At 42.0% G+C, this 20569-nt stretch overlaps 1 protein-coding gene across 1 annotated transcript in view; it reads right to left on the bottom strand.

Annotated features, from left to right (window-relative positions):
- LOC120396095 (C-type lectin domain family 9 member A-like) overlaps positions 1–15863 on the bottom strand; it is a 49197-nt gene extending 33334 nt beyond the window's left edge. Inside the window, exon 1 of the mRNA XM_039521016.1 lies at positions 15779–15863. The gene's annotated coding sequence lies outside the window, so the exon portion shown is untranslated. The remainder of the gene's footprint in view (positions 1–15778) is intronic.
- Positions 15864–20569: the final 4706 nt, after the last annotated feature.

Genomic DNA, 20569 nt, shown 5'->3' with positions numbered 1-20569 from the left:
AGTCAATGGGAGCAGAGGGAAACCTTCCCTTAGTTGGGACCCTCCTTCCAGATGGTGCTGGGGTTGCCTCTCGCACTGAGGTTACCTCTCTGGGGGAAGGAACTCCAGTTTCTAGGAAAAGGCAGGTGTTAGTAATGGGAGATTTGATTATTAGAAATGTAGATAGCTGGGTTTGTGATGACCGGGAGAACCGCATGGTGACTTGCCTGCCTGGTGCGAAGGTTGCGGATCTCTCGATACATCTAGACAGACTTATGTGTAGTGCTGGGGAGGAGCCGGTGGTCGTGGTACATGTAGGTACCAATGACATAGGGAAGGGTAGGAGAGATGTCCTGGAAGCCAAATTTAGGCTGCTAGGGAAGAGACTGAAATCCAGGACCTCTATGGTGGCATTCTCAGAAATGCTCCCAGTTCCATGCGCAGGGCCAGGTAGGCAGGCAGAGCTTCAGAGTCTCAACGCGTGGATGAGACGATGGTGTAGAGAGGAGGGGTTCACGTTCATTAGGAACTGGGGCAACTTCTGGGATGGGAGGAGCCTATACAGGAGAGATGGGCTCCACCTAAATCAAAGTGGAACCAGACTGCTGGCACTAAACATTAAAAAGGTTGTAGAGCAGTTTTTAAACTAGGAGATGGGGGAAAGCAGACTGCAGCAGAGTAGCATGTGGATCAGACACAGACTTCTCTTAGGGTAGAGTCTGATGATAGAGAATCTCCAGGTTATAGTCAGGAGCAGAGGACGGAAGAAGATAATGTAAGGGCCAGATCAGATGTTAAACAGTCACATAAAAAAGAATCTGCAACATCAGAAAAGGGCAGACAAATAAAAAGGGACAAGCTTTTAAAGTGCTTGTACACAAATGCTAGAAGTCTAAATAATAAGATGGGTGAACTAGAGTGCCTTGTGATAAAGGAGGATATTGACATAATAGGCATCTCAGAAACATGGTGGACTGAGAGCAATCAATGGGACACAATCATTCCGGGGTACAAAATATATCGGAAGGACAGAACCGGTCGTGCAGGGGGAGGAGTGGCACTATATGTGAAAGAAAATGTAGATTCAAATGAAGTAAAAATCTTAAGCGAATCCACATGTTCCATAGAATCTCTATGGATAGAAATTTCATGCTCTAATAAAAATATAACATTAGGGATCTATTATCGACCACCTGACCAAGACAGTAATAGTGATAATGAAATGCTAAGGGAAATTAGAGAGGCTATCAAAATTAAGAACCCAATAATAGTGGTGGATTTCAATTATCCCCATATTGACTGGGAACATTTCACTTCAGGACGAAATGCAGAGATAAAATTTCTTGATACTTTAAATGACTGCTTCATGGAGCAGCTGGTATGGGAACCCACAAGGGGAGAGGCAACTCTGGATTTAATCCTGAGTGGAGCGCAGGAGCTGGTCCAAGAGGTAACTATAGCAGAACCACTTGGAAATAGTGACCATAATACAATAGCATTCAACATCCCTGTGGTGGGAAGAACACCTCAACAGCCCAACACTGTGGCATTTAATTTCAAAAGGGGGAATTATACAAAAATGAGGGGGTTAGTTAGACAAAAGTTAAAAGGTACAGTGACTAAAGTGAAATCCCTGAAAGTTGCATGGGCCCTTTTTAAAGACACCATAATAGAGGCCCAACTTCAATGTATATCCCAAATTAAGAAAAACAGTAAAAGAACTAAAAAAGAGCCACCGTGGCTTAACAACCATGTAAAAGAAGCAGTGAGAGATAAAAAGACTTCCTTTAAAAAGTGGAAGTCAAATCCTAGTGAGGCAAATAGAAAGGAGCACAAACACTGCCAACTTAAGTGCAAGGCAATAAGAAAAGCCAAAGAGGAGTTTGAAGAACGGCTAGCCAAAAACTCCAAAGGTAATAACAAAATGTTTTTAAGTACATCAGAAGCAGGAAGCCTGCTAAACAACCAGTGGGGCACCTTGACGATCGAAATACAAAAGGAGCGCTTAAAGATGATAAAGTCATGCAGAGAAACTAAATGGATTCTTTGCTTCAGTCTTCACGGCTGAGGATGTTAGGGAGATTCCCAAACCTGAGCTGGCTTTTGTAGGTGACAAATCTGAGGAACTGTCACAGATTGAAGTGTCACTAGAGGAGGTTTTTAGAATTAATTGATAAACTCAACTTTAACAAGTCACCGGGACCAGATGGCATTCACCCACGAGTTCTGAAAGAACTCAAATGTGAAGTTGCGGAACTATTAACTATGGTATGTAACCTGTCCTTTAAATCGGCTTCGGTACCCAATGACTGGAAGTTAGCTAATGTAACACCAATATTTAAAAAGGGCTCTAGAGGTGATCCCGGCAATTACAGACCGGTAAGTCTAATGTCGGTACCGGGCAAATTAGTCAAAACAATAGTTAAGAATGAAATTTTCAGACACATAGAAAAACATAAACTGTTGAGCAATAGTCAACATGGTTTCTGTAAAGGGAAATCGTGTCTTACTAATCTATTAGAGTTCTTTGAAGGGGTCAACAAACATGTGGACAAGGAGGATCCGGTGGACATAGTGTACTTAGATTTCCAGAAAGCCTTTGACAAGGTCCCTCACCAAAGGCTCTTACGTAAATTAAGCTGTCATGGGATAAAAGGGAATGTCCTTTCAGGGATTGAGAACTGGTTAAAAGACAGGGAACAAAGGGTAGGAATAAATGGTAAATTCTCAGAATGGAGAGGGGTAACGAGTGGTGTTCCCCAAGGGTCAGTCCTAGGACCAATCCTATTCAATTTATTCATAAATGATCTGGAGAAAGGGGTAAACAGTGAGGTGGCAAAGTTTGCAGATGATACTAAACTACTCTAGATAGTTAAGACCAAAGCAGATTGTGAAGAACTTCAAAAAGATATCACAAAACTAAGTGATTGGGCAACAAAATGGCAAATAAAATTTAATGTGGATAAATGTAAAGTAATGCGCATTGGAAAAAATAACCCCAACTATACATACAATATGATGGGGACTAATTTAGCTACAACGAGTCAGGAAAAAGATCTTGGAGTCATCGTGGATAGTTCTCTGAAGATGTCCACCTAGTGTGCAGAGGTGGTCAAGAAAGCAAACAGGATGTTAGGAATCATTAAAAAGGGGATAGAGAATAAGATTGAGAATATAGTATTGCCCTTATATAAATCCATGGTACGCCCACATTTCGAATACTGTGTACAGATGTGGTCTCCTCACCTCAAAAAAGATATTCTAGCACTAGAAAGAGCCAGAATGTAACCCAAGTGTATCTGGCAGGCTGCAGTTGCACACAGACACTCAGGGTGTGGCTTGCATGCTGGAAGGCTGCTTGTGAGAGGCACAAGTGGAACTCCTTCAGCAAGGCATTGTAAGACACCCAAGATTGCAGGGGAAGGGTGACACAGCTGCTCATTAGTCTAGATTGTACCTTGGTATGTCACAATGGGATTGTCATTGTCCTGGTCTGAACCCTCACTTGAAACTGGGCGGTTTCAAAGTGAGGACCAGCATGTCTTCCCCCCACCCCAAAATCCTAGGGTAGGTCTCCCCTTCGGCTGCCACCACCCGGTCAATTCCGTGGGCCGGGACACCCCTGTTTCCCCCCTTGGGAACACAGATCAATTCACAGAGGAGGAACCTTCCCCCTCCCCCCTCTTCCCTCTCTCCAGCCTGCTCCGGAGACAGAAAAGCCTGGATTCAAACGCCTTGAATCTCTACACACAGGGAAGCAGCCCACTTCCCCCTCCCTTGGAGACATGACTGTCTCTCTTAGATTCAAAAAGAGTTCTAACAAAGAACACAGACAAAGGCTTCCCTCCACAGAGATTTGAAATTATCTCGTCTCTGATTGGTCCTTTGGTCAGGTGGTCACCAGGTACTGCATGTTAACCCTTTACAGGTAAAACAGACTTTAACCCTTAACTATCTGTTTATGACAGTCATATTGTTAATGACATGATCTGTAAGAGTAATAACATGCTCTTCATTCCTCTTCAGTGCAGAGATAGGGACTTGTTTGTGGACTTTACTGTAGTAAAGAGAGAGAGCCTGGAGCACTAGGCCTGGTGTTAGACCTGAGGCCTGAACCATATCAGCAAAATCAGGTCATGCCATGAACCAAAGTCAGGTCATGTATTAAGCCAGATGCTTACAATTTTACATTACTTTGGTAAAGGTATTGCTAGTGTTGCCAGAACACAGGCACTCCTAAGAAGCAGCAGATATTGGGTATGTGGGTGAACAGACTCCAAAAGATTAGCGCAGGTACATCCAAATCTAACACAAAATAAGATGGTTTGACTGAAGTGATGATTAGGGATGTTTAGCCCAAGACACCTGCACAAAAGGAGGTAACAAGCAGATGTCATGAAACACATAAGGGGGTACCTAAGTTGTAATCTATAAATGTCAGGCTACTTCACTGTAACCCTTTGTGTGGCCTAGGGGACAGCAGAGATTCCAGCTGCTGACTGAGCCATTCTTTGCAACGGAGAACTCGTGTGTTACTGTACCTGTAACTCCGGAGCCAGGGCACTAGTACTGTGCCATGAGGATAAAAAACCTGGCCAAGTGCCTTTATCACTGAACCGTACCTGTGGTCATTCTTTATGAGTAACATTGAGGTCTGCTGAATTAGCAAGCTCTGTTATTGTAACCCATATGCCTAATAGGGAGAGATCTCATTAAGAGATCTATTGGGGAGTGGGTAGGGTGAGTTGTGTCTGGATCATTGTTGCTAGGCAGATGCATAATTAACACTCCACAACCAGAAGTTTCTGGAATTGTATGGAGGAGAACAAACCACATTCAGCATTGTGTTAGCTAACCATGACTAAACCCTTACTATTAGCTCCATCATGAAAGCACAGTCTTTTAATCTGCAGTTTGTCCCGTTGATTGAATTGAGACAAGTCATGGAGTGAGTTACTCCAACAAGAACAGAATCAGACCCATTGTGATTATTAGTGACAGCATCCAGGATTTTCCAACAAGATGCTCTGACCTCCCCAAAAATGAAGATGAAATCAAAATGTAGGACATTGTTGATCAATTCTTCATTGCTAGAATGTAAATCGTGTCTCCAGTCTCCTGCTGTCACTGTTTGAGTTTCCCATGTTTATTGTGTAATTAATGGGGTGAGGGGGAACAAAAGCAAAAAAGTGTATTCACTATCCACTTAAGTAAACTAATTGACCTTAAGTATTGCTTTATTCAGGAAATACAGACTTTTCAAAGGACATCGAACAGGAAATGTTCAGCTGTAGCTGATATTGAATAGGTGCAATTGTACTGAATTAGTGCATTATCGGTGGGTTTCTACAATTTTTTCTATTAGATGAGATTTTCTGTTATGCAAGTGACTGTTAAGTTGGCTTTCACAATGAAATAAAACTGCTCCAGTGAAACCACAGCAGCAGCTCACAGATGCAGACACCAACCTCAACATGTTAACTTCAAAATGTCAATGGGACCATTTAAAAGCTATAATTGTTAAGCCAGAGCAGTTAAAATAAGACACTCATATGGAGTCCAGGCAGTCTTATTAAATAGACGATCTGGCCCTAAACGTTAAATTTAAAAAAACAGATTTGCAACATCATATATTCAGATCATTAGAAATATTGTATATTAAATTTAACCACCTCACTAATCCTCACATTCCATAATTAGTGCACAGTTTTGCCAGGAGACTTTTCCCATTCCCATAAAATCTCTAGTAGGATGCTCAATCTGTTGAATGAAATGTGTCAAGGTCAGTAATAAAAAGATTAAATAAGATTGGTCCCAAAACCAATCCCTGAGGAACTCCACAGTACATCTTTCAGTATGACCCATTGTAGTCTCCCCTTTAACCAGTTCCTTATCCACCTTTCAATTTTCATATTGATCCCCATCTTTTCCAATTTAACTAATAATTCCCCAGGTGGAACTGTATCAGATGCCTTACTGAAATGGAGGTAAATTAGATCCACTGTGTTTCCTTTGTCTAAAAAATCTGTTACCTTCTCAAAGGAGATCAGGTTGGTTTGCCACGATCTACCTTTTGTAAAACCATGTTGTATTTTGTTCCAATTACCATTGACCTCAATGTCCTTAACTACTTTTTCCTTCAAAGACCTTGCATACTCCAGATGTCAAACTAACAAGCCTGTAGTTACCTAGATCACTTTTTTTCCCTTTTTTAAAAATAGGAACTATGTTAGCAATTCTCCAGTCATATCGTACAACCCCTGAGTTTACAGATTCATTAAAAATTCTTGCTAATGGGCTTGCAATGTCATATGCCAGTTCCTTTAATATTCTTGGATGAAGACTATCTGGGCCCCCCTATCTAGTCCCATTAAGCTGTTCAAGTTTGGCTTCTACCTCTGATGTGGTCATATCTACCTCCATATCCTCATGCCCATTTGTCATCCTACCAATATCCCTAAGCTCCTCATTAAAGACTGAGGCAAAGTATTTGTTTTGATATTGGGCCATGCCTAGATTATCCTTAACCTCCACTCCATCCTCAGTGTTTAGCGGTTCCACTTCTTCTTTCTTTGTTTTCTTCTTATTTTTATGGCTATAGAACCTTTTACTATTGGTTTTAATTCCCTTTGGAAGGTCCAACTCTACATGGCTTTTGGCCTTTCTCACTTTATCCCTACATGTTCTGACCTCAAGAAGGTAGCTTTCCTTGCTAATCCCTCCCATCTTCCACTGCTTGTAGGCTTTCTGCTTTTTCTTAATCACTTCTCTGAGATTCTTGTTCATCCAGCTTGGTCTACAACTCCTGCCTATGAATTTTTTTCATAAAACATATTCCATTTATGTCATATTTACATTCATAAGCGTATTTCTATAAAGCATTATGGGGTGCAACATCACAAACATTCTACTTTTTATGGCTGGCTAGGACACTCCATCCCATCCCAATGTTATACACACCTTTGTCACCTCCTGGCTGGGCTAGCAATGCTTTTTAGCTGGGCATGAAGCCATCAGCCGCAGGACATTCCAACTACTACAGAAAGATGCAGTATGTCTCCTCAGCAATACAGGCTGCCGCACGCATATAACACCAGTCTTCCATTCACTGGACTAGCTCCCTATAGAATACCATGTCAAATTAAAGATATTGGTCTCTATCTTCATGGTGCTCAGATTCCTAAAAGATTGCTTGAAGCTCCAGGATCAGGCCATGGGACCAACAACTCCACTTCTTTGGCACAATGGTACTTTGTACCACAAGGACAAAGCTGGTCTATATAGAGACAAATTCCTCATTAGCAAACTTCCACAGGAACTAAGAACCACCACAAACATCACCTTCTGCTCCAAGTGCAAGGCGCAATTCTCAAACTTTGCCTTTGATAGCATAAACATATAACAGAGTACATATAATTTATTTTAAAGGAAAACACACACACACACACACCCTCCAAACTACACTGTTCACATAATTTCCCCTAGGACAGAGGAGAAGAAAAGATCAAAGTGTATGTGACAGATGTTAGTCACCTCCCTTGGTGCACTACTGAAAGGTATTCAGATAGATAGTGATGAAGGTGACATAAGAAAATGGGAAGAACAGAGCAGCCTCACTTTATCTCCTTCTGATACTAGTAACTGCCTGTATTTATAAAAAATAATGTAAATATAATGGAATGATGCAGGCCCTATCTAGTTACAGCTGCAATTTAGTTTCTATTATAAACTCAATTTTGGGGCTCCACATAAATCACCAAAACAGCAGATTTGTATTAAAATTAGTAGGTGAGGACTTGGCCCAAGGTAAAGTTTTTCTGCAAAATTAAAAGTGAGTTGGGAGAAGATGTTTGTCAGATTGCTACCTTCAAAATACAGTTGGCCACTCCCAGTCCCTATTCATGCCCAAATTAATGCTGTTAAATTTGCAAATGAATTTTAGTTCTGCAGTGGCTGGCTCACTACAAAAGCAGCTTTGCCTCTCTTGGAATTGACACCTCCTCATCAATTATTGGGAGTGGACTACATCCACCCTGATCAAATTGGCCCTGTCAACACTAGTTCTCAACTTTCTTCATATGTCAGTATATAATGCCTGCATCTGTAATTTTCACTCCATGCATCTGAAGAAGTGGTTTTTTACCAACAAAAGCTTATGCCCAAATAAATCTGTTAGTCTTTAAGGTGTCACCAGACTCCTTGTTGGTTTTGTAGATACTGTGACAAAGTTCCTCCTCTACCTTGGTGGGTCCTGCGCTTATTGGCGGATTTGGTCACCTCAGAGATCTTCCTCTCTGGTGGAACCCACAGTCTGGGTCAACTCCTCCTGTGTCTGATCAGGAGTTGGGAGGTTTGGGGGAAACCCGGGCCCGCCCTCTACTCCGGGTTCCAGCCCAGAGCCCTGTGGATCGCAGCTGTCTATAGTGCCTCCTGTAACAGCTGCAAGACAGCTACAACTCCCATGGCTACTTCCCCATGACCTCCTCCAAACACCTTCTTTATCCTCACCACAGGACCTTCCTCCTGGTGTCTGATAACCCTTGTATTCCTTAGTCCTCCAGCAGCACACTCTCTCCTTCTCCTTGCGCCTCTTGCTCCCAACTCCTCTCTCTCTCTCTCTCTGGCCTGGTCTACACTAGGTGTTTAAACCGGTTTTAGGAGTGTAAAACCGATTCAACGCCACACCCGTCCACACTGAGAGGCCCTTTATATCGGTATAAAGGGCTCTTTAAACCGGTTTCTGTACTCCTCCCTAACGAGAGGAGTAGCGCTAGTATCGGAATTACCATATCGTATTAGGGTTAGTGTGGCCGCAGATCGACGGTATTGGCCTCCGGGCGGTATCCCACAGTGCACCACTGACCTCTCTGGACAGCAATCTGAACTCAGATGCAGTGGCCAGGTAGACAGGAAAAGCCCCGCGAACTTTTGAATATTTCCTGTTTGCCTAGCGTGGAGCTCAGATCAGCACGTGTGGCGATGCATTTAAAAATCAAAATAAAGAAAGAGCTCCCGCATGGACCATGCGGACGTGATCGCTGTAAGGGCAGGCAAATCTGTTCTATCAGTGCTCCGTTACAGAAGACGAAATTCAAAATCATTTTTAAAAAATCTCCAGACAGACGCCATAGCAGGGGCTCAGCGCACTGCTGCGTGACAAACGTAACGGAAAGCCAAAGAATCAAATGGACGCTCATGGACTGGAGGACTCAAGCTATCCCACAGTTCCTGCAGTCTCCCGAAAAGTATTTGCATTCTTGGCTGAGCTCCAAATGCTTCTAGGGTCAAACACAGTGTCCGCGGTGGGTCAGGGCATAGCTCGGCAATTTACGCACCCCCCCGCCACCCCCAGAAGTGAAAGGGAGAACAATCCTCTCTTGACTCTTTAACATGTCACCCTATCTTTACTGAATGCTGCAGATAGACCCGATGCTGCAGCACTCAACACCAACATCCTTGCTCCCCCCCCGCCATGGGTGGCTGATGGTGCAATACGACTGGTATCCGTCCTCGTCATCAGCCTATTGGCACATGGGGCAGTGCAAAAGGACTGGTAACCATGCAGACTAGCATCGGTGAGGTCTATCCAGGGTTGCTGGCCCTAATTTTACGTGGTAGATGGTACAGTTTGGCTGATAACCTTCGTCGTCATAGCAACAGTGGGCTGAGCTTTGTCAGCCCACACCCTTCATGTGTAAAAAGATTCAATTGCCCCTGGACTAGCAGAGGGATGCTGGGCTCCTCTCCTCCACACTCCTTACTGTCCTGTCTGGACTATCATAGCAGCTGGAGGCTGCCTTCCACTCATTTCTCACTAACAAGTCAGTGTGTCTTATTCCTGCATTCTTTATTACTTCATCACAGAAGTGGGGGGACAATGCTACAGTAGCCCAGGAAGGCTGGGGGAAGAATGGAATCAACAGGTGGGGTTGTTGCAGGAGCACCCCCTGTGAATAGCATACAGCTCATAATTTCTGCAGGATCTGACACAGAGCAGCTGTGCTCTCTGATACAGTGGTTCTCTAGTACACTTGCCCATATTCTAGGCAGGACTGATTCTATTTTTAAATACCAAAAAGGAGAGATTGACTCTGGGAGTCATTCCCAATTTTGGCTTTTGCGCCCCTGGCTAAGAGCAGCCAGGGGCACTTATGACAGCAGCAAATGGTGCAAAACGACTGGTAGCCATGCTCATCTTTTTACCAATTTATGGATTGGTAGACGGTACAGTATGGCTGGTAACCATCTCTGCTGTCATGCAAAAGCAAAAGCATGCTGCTGTGTAGCGCTGCTGAATCGCCTCTGTCAGCGGCATCTAGTAGACATACGGTGACAGTCACAAAAGGCAAAACAGGCTCCATGATTGCCATGCTATGGCATCTGCCAGGGCAATCCAGGGAAAAAAGGCACGAAATGCTTGTCTGCCGTTGCTTTCCCAGAGGAAGGAGTGACTGACGACATTTACCCAGAATCACCCGCGACAATGATTTTTGCCCCATCAGGCACTGGGATCTCAACCCGGAAATTCCAAGGGGCGGGGGAGGCTGCGGGAACTATGGGATAGCTACGGAATAGCTACCCACAGTGCAACACTCCAGAAGTCGATGCTAGCCTCAGACCGTGGACGCACACCACCGATTTAATGTGTTTAGTGTGGCCGCGCGCACTCAATTTTATACAATCTGTTTTACAAAACCGGTTTATGCAAATTCGGAATAGTCCCGTAGTGTAGACGTACCCCCCCTCTCTCTCTCTCTCTCTCTCTCTCTCACTCACACACACCTCACTGACTAACTGGGAGGCTTTTAACTAGTTCGAGCCAGCCCTTGATTGGCTTCAGGTGTCCCAATCAATGTAGCTCTCTCTACTGCCTTCTAGAAAGATCTTATTTGGCCCCAGGTGTCTTGATTAACCTGGAGCAACTGCTATTTGGTTACCATGGTACCAGGGATTTGTTTAGCCTGGGGCTGACATATCTGTTCCTCACTACTTTACTGTAGCCATCTGGCCTTACCCCATCACAATACAGACTAATACGGCTACCCCTTGATACTTGTAGAATCAGAGACAGCCTTCTAGCACTCTAGAAGTGCTGTGTCTTCTCCTTAAAATACTTTGTGTAAATTTGAGGTCCTCTAAGAACCAAAAATATATCCACTAATTAAAGGAAATTCAGAGAAAATACAACAGAATACATCTGTAATCTAATCAAATCTTATCTGACATATCTACAGTATTTAACTTTCCTTCATTATGGTATGGTTAAGGGGCAGAAGACTCAATAGATTATTTTTTCTTCATGATGTAAGAAGTGCAGAGAAGCCCTAAGTTCCATGGAAGTCAATTAAAGTTGTGTGTGGTTTTAACAATCACTAAGGGATCTTGAAAAAGCAAATAAAGTAAACTCCCTAGAGGTGGCATGGATGCAACTTAAACCATAATAAAATTTCAGAAAATTCATGTACCAATGAATGAAAAAAGAACCAGAAAGGCAAGGAATAAGCCAATATGGCTACATGGTGGGTTTTGAGAAGCTATTCAAGCCAACGAGAGTTTCTTCAAAATTTGGAAATCTGATCCTACTGAGGCTAATAAAAAGGATCATAAATTACAACTGGCAAGAGGGAAATTAGAAGAATCAAAATGAATTTTGTAGAGCAAATAGGTATAAAAACAAACAAGAGATTGTTTAAGTTTAGCAGACGCAGAAACCCTGGGGAAAAAAATCAGTGGGTCTTCTGAATCACCAGAGCTTATAAGGAGCAATTAAGGATGAGACACTGCTGAGAAGCTAAATGATTTCTTTGCATCACAGAGGATGTTGGCGAGATTCCTACCCTGACCTGCTTTTTTCTGGTAACAGAGATTGGTTTGCAGAGATTGATCTGTCAGAAGAAGCGGTGCGTGAGCAACCAAATAATTTATAAATTAGTATGTCACCAGGCCCAGATGGTACATCTCAGCATTTTGAAGATGCTTAAGTACGAATTAGCTGAGCAGCTCCTAACAAAAATATGTCATCTCTCATTAAAAACAGACATTATTCCCGAGGACTGGAGGGTAACAAATGAACCTGTGTTTGAAAAAGGCTTTATGGGTGATCTGTGGAAATATAGATCAGCAAGCATTATATCTGTACTTGGTAAATTGGTTGTAAATATAATTTAAAACAACAACAAAACACCTGGAAGATCATGATCTGATAGGGTCTAACCAGCACAGATTCTGCAAAGGAAATTCATGTCTCATGAATCCTTTAGAATTCTTTAAATATGGCAATAAGGTAGTAGATAAATTAGAATCAGCTGATATAATTTATTTCAACTTTCAAAAGGCCCTTGAGAAGGTCCCACACAAAAGGCTACTGAAGAAGTTAAGTTGTCATGGGGTGTGACGCACAGTATAGTCATGGATCAAAAACTGGCTCCAAGGCAGAAAGGAGAGTTGTAGTAAATGGTCAGTGTTCATCAAGGAAAAAGTTAACATTGGTGGCCTCAAGGTTCTGTATGAGATCCCATGTTCTATAATGTGTTTATTAATAGCATGGAAAGAGGTGGCGAAAATAATGAGGCAGCAAAATAGCAATGCTCTTTAGGTCAATCAGGACCAGCGAGGATTGTGAAGAACTTCGGAGAGACCTAAACAAGCTAGGAAAATGGGCAACATGACTGAAAATGAAACCCAATTCAATAAATGCAACGTAATACACATTGGAAGGGAAAGTTTAAACAACTCGTACACCTTACAGAGGTCTAAATTAATGTATCAACTCAGGAAAGGGACCCAGACCTCATTGTAGATAGATCAATGAAAACCTTTGCTCTGTGTGCAGCTGCAGTCAACAAAGCAAACAAAATGTTAGGATGCATAAGTAATAGGATAGAGAATTATACAAAAATATTATGCCTTTATATAAATCACTGGCCTGGCCTCATCTAGATACTGTGTACAGCATTGGTCATCCCATCTCCAAAAAGGCAATTGTGAAGAAGAAAAAAAAAAAGAACGATCAAGATAATGGGAAAACCCACATATGAAGACAGATTGAAAAGACTGGAATTATTTATTTTAGAAATAAGATGAAGAAGAAGGACCATGATAACATTATATAAAGTAATAAATAATCTAGAGAGGGCAGAGCAGTAAATTCTGTTCTCTCAGTCTCTGTAAAGGGACATTCAATTAAATCAAAAGGTGGGAAATTCCAAACTGATAAAAGTAAATACTTTTTCACATACTATGTAAATAAACTGTGAAACTCACTGCCACAGGAAGTCAATAGGCCAAGAATTAATACGGATTCATAAAGGGACATTTATATGGATATCAGAATATCCAGAATTGTAATTAATGGTAACAACAATTTTAGAGAGTCCTGGCAAGGGACATAATACCTTTTATTGGACTAACTTCTGGTGGTGAGAGAGACAAGCTTTCACATGGCTACAACAACACTGCATACAACAAAAGTTAGGGAAGGGATATTAAACCTCATGAATCAGTGTTTACGTCAACCCCTGTTAGAACTCAGAATGAAGCCTAGTGTCAGGGGCAGATTATTCCACATATGACTAATGTGAGGGTTTAAAACTTCATTGGGAAGCATCTGGTGCTAGCCATTGTCAGGGGCTAGATACTGGGCATGAACTAGTCTGATCAAGTGTGAAAATTTCTGTGTCCCTTCTTATAACAAGTATTTGAAGGGTGAATGCAAGAAAGCTGAAGAGAAATTCTCTAACATTTTCTTAGGTATTATTAGCAGTAATGAGGAGAAATTGCATAAAGGGAAAATGAATGCTGAATATCATAAAGTGTTCCCCTGTAGCATAGCGAGCCCAGGGCCGACCGGGGGCGGGAGAGCAAGTGGGGCAATTTGCCCCGGGCCCCACAGGGATCCCCACGAGAATATAGTATTCTATAGTATTGCAACTTTTTTTTAATGGAAGGGGCCCCCAAAATTGCTTTGCCCCAGGCCCCCAGAATCCTCTGGGCAGCCCTGGGCAAGCCCTGTTAGAATGTGGCTTGAGTCAGTTAAAACCTGAGTAATTTAAAACTGGACTGAGCAAAGCCTTGTAAAGTAGACTGTCGAGTACAGTTCTTCATTGCTACGTCTTTTCCATCTCTCCTTTCTATATTTCATTAAAGAATAATAATTCAGAATGATTATTTGCAGAGATCTTTTGGACTTAGTCCCTAAGAGGCACGAGCTGGAGGGTATGAAACAAAAATCTGCATCCCCAGTTTTCCATTGCACATAATTGCAGCTTTAATAGCCAGTCCGATGAATTGCAGATCTCCTTCAACTCCTGCTGACTTCATAGGCATTTCAGAGTAGATTAAGGGGCATTCAGCACCTAACAGGATTCAATCACTAGTATTTGCAGTTCTGTAATCTTTTAAAATTTGATTTAATGAACATTTCATGGCCACTCTAGAGTTCAGCAAATCATAGACTCATAGACATTTGAGATGTAACAGACCACAATCTAATTGTAATTCATTTAGGGTAATGAATCTGCTTGCATCCGAAGAAGTGGGTATTCACCCACGAAAGCTCATGCTGCAAAACGTCTGTTAGTCTATAAGGTGCCACAGGATTCTTTGCTGCTTCATTTAGGGTAACATTTTCAAAAGTGAGTTTGGCTTTGAAAATCAATGACATTTAGGTTCCTAAGTGCCTAAGTCACTTTGAAAATGGGCACCTAATAGGATTTTGACAAGCACCTAATTCCCATGAGACTTAGGTGCCTTCAAAATCCCATTGGGCAACTATTTGCATCTTTAGATGTCTAAACACTTTTGAAAATCTGGTCCTTAGGGACTTTTGAAAATATTACCCCTAGTCCAATCCTCTGGCCAAGATAAGATTGTTCTCTATGGTTTTTGAGGTAGGATTAAAATAGAAAGAAAGAAAGAAAGAAAGAAGCTGCAAGGGCAAAAGAGCAATCTATTAAAAAGAAAGCAGGCTAAACAGAGACCAAAACCAGGCAAATAGTTAAGGCTTACAAACCCATTGAAAATACAGAAATAAATAGGAAAATCTTAGAAATAAATAGTACACAGGAAAGGAACGAAGGCAAAGAAGAAACATCTCATACGAACACTTCCCTCTTTTCCTCCTGTGTGTTCTCTAATTAGACTGTATGGACTAAAGGGACGCAAACTCTGTTTTTCTTTCTGTAAACTTTCCTCTCCCATTTTCCAATCAACTATAAAGAAGGTTACAATTTTACCTTTTGAAGTTTTAATTATATTAAAAAATGTTCAAAACAGAAGAAAAAACAAAATCTTTTCACAAAAATATTTTACTCCCCCTCCCTGTCCCATTTTGGGGACCAGCTCTAGTAGCTATATCTATATGGCCTTATCCTACAATGTACAATGCACAGGTGGACCGCTATGCTCGCATGGAGCGCCATTAAATTCAGCTTGGCTGTGTGAGTGTTCTGCAGTCCACCCACACATTGTACACTGCTGTATCAGAACCACAGAGTCCAATTCTGCAATGTGTTGAGAACTCTCAACTCCCATTGACCTCATCACCTCACAATTGGTCTTCTTTCCAAGTGCTTTGTTCAGTGCTGTTTGATACTAGCTTGCCTTGATCCATAAGGGAGGGAAAATGTCACCTCAGACATTAAATAAATACTAGACTACAATTGCAAGACTTCCCAGTGCAGGTTGTATTAAACTTTATCCAAAGAAATAAAAAAAGTAATGTACAAACACACACAAGGGATGTAATCTATAACAATTACCTTAGTAAAAAGGAAAGTCCCTGGAGAAAAGCTGGTATTACCTTTCTTTGTGTTGGAGGGTCCACAGCCTCGGCCTGAAGTCCTGGACTACAACTTTAAATCCTGAACTTCCCTTGACTTTGCCCACAGGGAGAGAGATGGGCAGTGTGATATCACCGTTCGAGTGTCCTGTTATAAGAGGGACAGCACCAGCCAAGAGAGGGATAATTATTTGTTCTGCAGTGTTCCGGCTGAAACCGCACAGGAAGCGCTCATGTAGCTGATTAGAGAGGCACGGCCCTTGTCCAAAAGCACTGAGAACAAAGAGACTTTCCTCTTCTGATGACTGAACCAGCACTGACAACACCTGTTATTTTAACTTCAAAAGCTACTTGTTGTTACTTAAATTCTGAAGCTAAGTAACTGTCAGAAACAAATACTCAATTGAAGTCCAAGAACATACCTTTCTTGCTTTAGTTCTTGGATGGGACTTTTCATGTTTACTCTCCAATGGCCATAGAAGTCAACAAAAAGATTCCCACTGACTTCAATGGTATTTGGGCTGGGGCCCAAACAGGACTCCCCACCACCAGCAGTACTAGTGGAATGAGCATCATCATCAAGGAAGGCTAGCTCAGTGTTTTTGAGCATTGGCCTGCTAAACCCAGGGTTGTGAGTTCAATCCTTGAGGGGGCCACTTAAAGATCTGGGGCAAAAAATTGGTCCTGCTAGTGAAGGCGGGGGCTAGACTCGATGACCTTTTGAGGTCCCTTCCAGTTCTAGGAGATTGGTATATCTCCAATTATTACCTATCAACATCAGAACTTGTGGCTTCAGCATCTTCAACCCCATAAACACCTTCATTCCTATTTGGCAGTCAAGTGAGGAAAGTGAGAGGATGGAGATGGCATTTAGGTTGCCTGAATGGGTAGTTTCTGGGATGTGCTGTCTATGAGTGACATTGCATCAAAGTCAGGAATCCAGCCTTCTCTGTATACAACCCTTAGAATGAGAAAGGCACAAGAAGAACTTTGGATGAAGTTTTTCACTGATGACATTTCTGGGTCTCTAGCGGTATGGGTTGTGGTCTCTACTACATCTCTCAGCTCTGAGAATGTGCAAGAAAATGAAAAACAGCTGTGCACATCTGGAATAGGGGCAGTGCTAAATGATGATTTATTAAGTGCTGACAGTGTGCACAGCTGAGTACAACATCTGTCCCAAGGTGCTCACAATCTAAAGAGAGAGAGAATTCAGATCAGACATAGCATGCACAAGGAGGCCTAGAGGAAAGTTTTAACTTAGAGATTTAGAGAATCTTTCTAGAGGGAGAAACAGTGGGCCAAATTCTTCCCTCATTTACACTGTGCAAATCAGTATCTCCACCTATCTCCATGAAGTTACTCCTTATTTACATTATCACTGAGAGCTGAATTTGGCCCTGCATTTTTCCTGATATTGGTTAGAGTCTGTAGAATCCATGGAGGAGTGAATTTCCAGATCCCAGGGACAAAGCATCATGAAAATGACATCACTGAAACTGGGCCCAGGACAAACTAGTTTGGGTACAATACATATATGAACTTTCACCCAGATTTATCCAAAACAACAAATGTTTTACTGAGGTTCATAAAAATTGGTTTGACTTTGTGTTTAATTTTTGCATTTCTTAGTTTCAGCTGGGACAAGAAGTGGAAATGCCTGAGCACTGCTCAGTGAGCAGCAAACTTTGACCTAGCAGTCTCTAGCAGTCTCCTTATGTGGTTCTTTCTGGCTGCAGGGCCAGTCTCCTCCTCTCCTGCAAGCTTTCCCCAGCACAGTTTTCCTTCCTGCCTCTGCTCAGGCTTAATTTCTGGATCCACCTTTCTTTTCCTCTCCTTGCTGAGACTCCTAGTCCTCCCCTCTCCTGCAACCTCGTAGCAGCTTCCTCTGGCTTCTGCAGACCACACTATTCATCTCCTGACAGCATGTTTCCTGGGATATTCGCTATTGCTTCCTGCAAGCAGCATTCTCCTGTCCTTTCCTGACTCTCTCTCTTCCAGGGCCTTAGGGACTTGTGGGCCTACTATGAGCTTTCAGGTAAGGCAAGGGAGGGTCCTTTCCCAGAGCAGTTGCTAGGCTCCAAAATGACTGAATGTTCTCTGGGATCAATCCTGTGAAGGCCCTCAGGATAACCAGATTCCCTATTAGCTATGCAACTCAGCTCATTGTGATGGCCTTTGGGTCATTCCTGGATCTTTGGCTCAGTCCTGCAGGGAAGATGTCTTATGAGAGCTGGCTGGCTCATTACACTATATACACTTCATAGTCCCAGCTGCAAAAAGAGTAGAAGACACAAAAACAATAGCCCCTGAACTTTTAGGCTCTTCTCACAATTTTTCTGTTTTGCACGGAATCTAAACATTTGTTTACTATAACAGAACTCTGAAAATGGTAACTTGAATCTTGAAATGTATAGGCCATTGCAAATAGCTTTAACAGTGAAACAGAAGTTGCTAATCTCTACCCTATGCCTGGAAGAAAGCCAGCAGCTATAAAAAACAGTGACCACAGCTCAGTTCAGGTACCTTGAGGTGTTAACTTCAACATTTAACCAGACTATTCAAAGGCTGAAAGATATTAGGAAATGAAATCTACAAAGTGAACATTTCAGTCATATCCAGGCACATTTAAAACAACTAAATCTGGATTCAATCAAACCCAATGAGCCAAATCCATGCCTAGTGGAGGAGTCAAAAAAGGATTAGATTTATACGTGGATAATGAGAACATCCACAGAGACATTACATAGGGAAACAAATTGGGAATATATTTTGGAAGGATTAAAAATCATCATGCTTCAGGGCATAAATCCTGCATTACCTGGCAGGGTTAGAAAATAATTCTCCCTATAGGCAGGTTTATCTAGTAAGAGGCTTCTTGCACCTATCTCTGAAGCATCTGGACCTGGTCACTGCCAAGGACAAGATACTGAATTAGCCAAACAACTGCTCTGACAACAATTTTTTGAACTAAGCCACAAGATAAGAAATACTTGTGAAACTAATTTGCATATACTTATGAACAACAAATAGATCAACAGATATCAGAATCGATTTGTGAACAAGTCACTAAACAAGAGAATAAATATTGTCCAGGGTATAAAAAATGGGTATAAAGTGGCTAGAAATAAATTTAGCTTGGAAATTAGGTTTCTAACCCTCAGAGGAATGAGGTTCTAGGACAGCCTCCCAGTAGAAGCAGTGGTGGGCAAACAACTTACTTGGTTTTAAGATAGAGCTTGATACACTGTTGAACAGGATTATATGAATGTGGGGAGTGGGGGGTTGCCTGTGGGAGGGAGGAACTGGATCTGATAACCCAAGAGGTCCCTTCCAGTTCTATGTTTATAATCACTTAACAGAGTTTGTTTCTAATAGAGCTGGTTGACGATTGATTTGTTAAAGGCTGCTATAATGGGAAAACTTTAAGAAAATATTCAGTCAAACTCAGATTTAGAAACACAATAGTACAATTGGTTTTAAAATCCATTTCTGTTCCTGTGGTGTTATTAAAGATTGCCTCAATGCTGTCAGTTATTGCTTCATCTCGGAGCAGCTGAGAAGGGTTGCAACTTCCTCTGCCTATATCTCACTTTGACAACAGGAACAGGGTGATACCTTGTAAAAGGCCAGGCAATCTTCTGGTATTAGGAAGAGAAAGGGAGATGAGAATGGGAGTGCACATATTACTGGCAACTACCTTCATCTTCAACAGAGCTCATATTGCCAATGAACACTGGTTTACCTATAGTCATTCATGCCTAACACACATTCTAGACCTGAATTGCATAAAGCTGTTCAAAACAGTTCTTTTCTGAGCTCAGAACAGACCAAAGGGCTTTAGTGGACCAAGTTAGATGTGAGTTAACAATAGGGCTTATAGGCTGGGGTTTTCAAAGGAACTAAGGACTTGTCTAGACATAGAAGTCACACCAGTATAAGATTTGTCAGCACAATTCTACCAAAAACATATTTTGGAGTGCATTCACACTGTGCTGCATGTGTCAGTCTTTATGCCCACACAGAAGCATATTTATGTCACTAAAAGCAAGTTGCACTGTGGGTTCATATCCCAGTGTCCTCTGAAACCTCCTGCACATTCATTGTCTTATGGCAATTTTTTTCTGTGCATTTTGGGATACCTGCTGGTGTCCCTGGGAATTGTGGATGTGGGGAGGGGGGCAAATGCCCAGAATTCCCTCATGACCTGTCATGCCATTTCTGAACTTCACACTGCAAATATATTGGAGGTGAAAAGGAATGCTGCCCTCCTGTCAACTAGGATTGAACATATAATCCTGTCCTACTGGACTAGATACAGCAGTCAGGTAAATTTAACATAGGACTTAAAGGCAGAGGATGTGCTCCAATTCCTTGAGCAACTGCACTCAGTGTAGTAGTGTTCTTAAGTCCAGCCAACAATATTCCCCGTTTTCATCAGCTGAGTTACACTTGCTTGTTTTGGTTCCCGTAAGGATTTTCTCACTTTGCAAACACTTCCTTCTTTTTGGATTGGACTATCCTGTAATGGACCAAACAAGACCTGGGTTGGGAAGGATGGCGCAACCCCTTCCAATGAACTGTTTTCAGAGTAGCAGCCGTGTTAGTCTGTATCCGCAAAAAGAACAGGAATACTTGTGGCACCTTAGAGACTAACAAATTTATTTGAGCATAAGCTTTCGTGGGCTACAGCCCACTTCATCGGATGCATGCAGTGGAAAATACAGTGGGAAGATAGAGAGAGAGAGAGAGAGAGAGAAAGAGAGAGAGAGAACATGAAACAATGGGTGTTACCATACACACTATATATAT

This window comes from Mauremys reevesii, linkage group 1, assembly GCF_016161935.1.
Source record: "Mauremys reevesii isolate NIE-2019 linkage group 1, ASM1616193v1, whole genome shotgun sequence".
Taxonomy (NCBI): Eukaryota; Metazoa; Chordata; order Testudines; family Geoemydidae; genus Mauremys; species Mauremys reevesii.
This window is presented reverse-complemented; position numbering and strand designations above follow the sequence as displayed.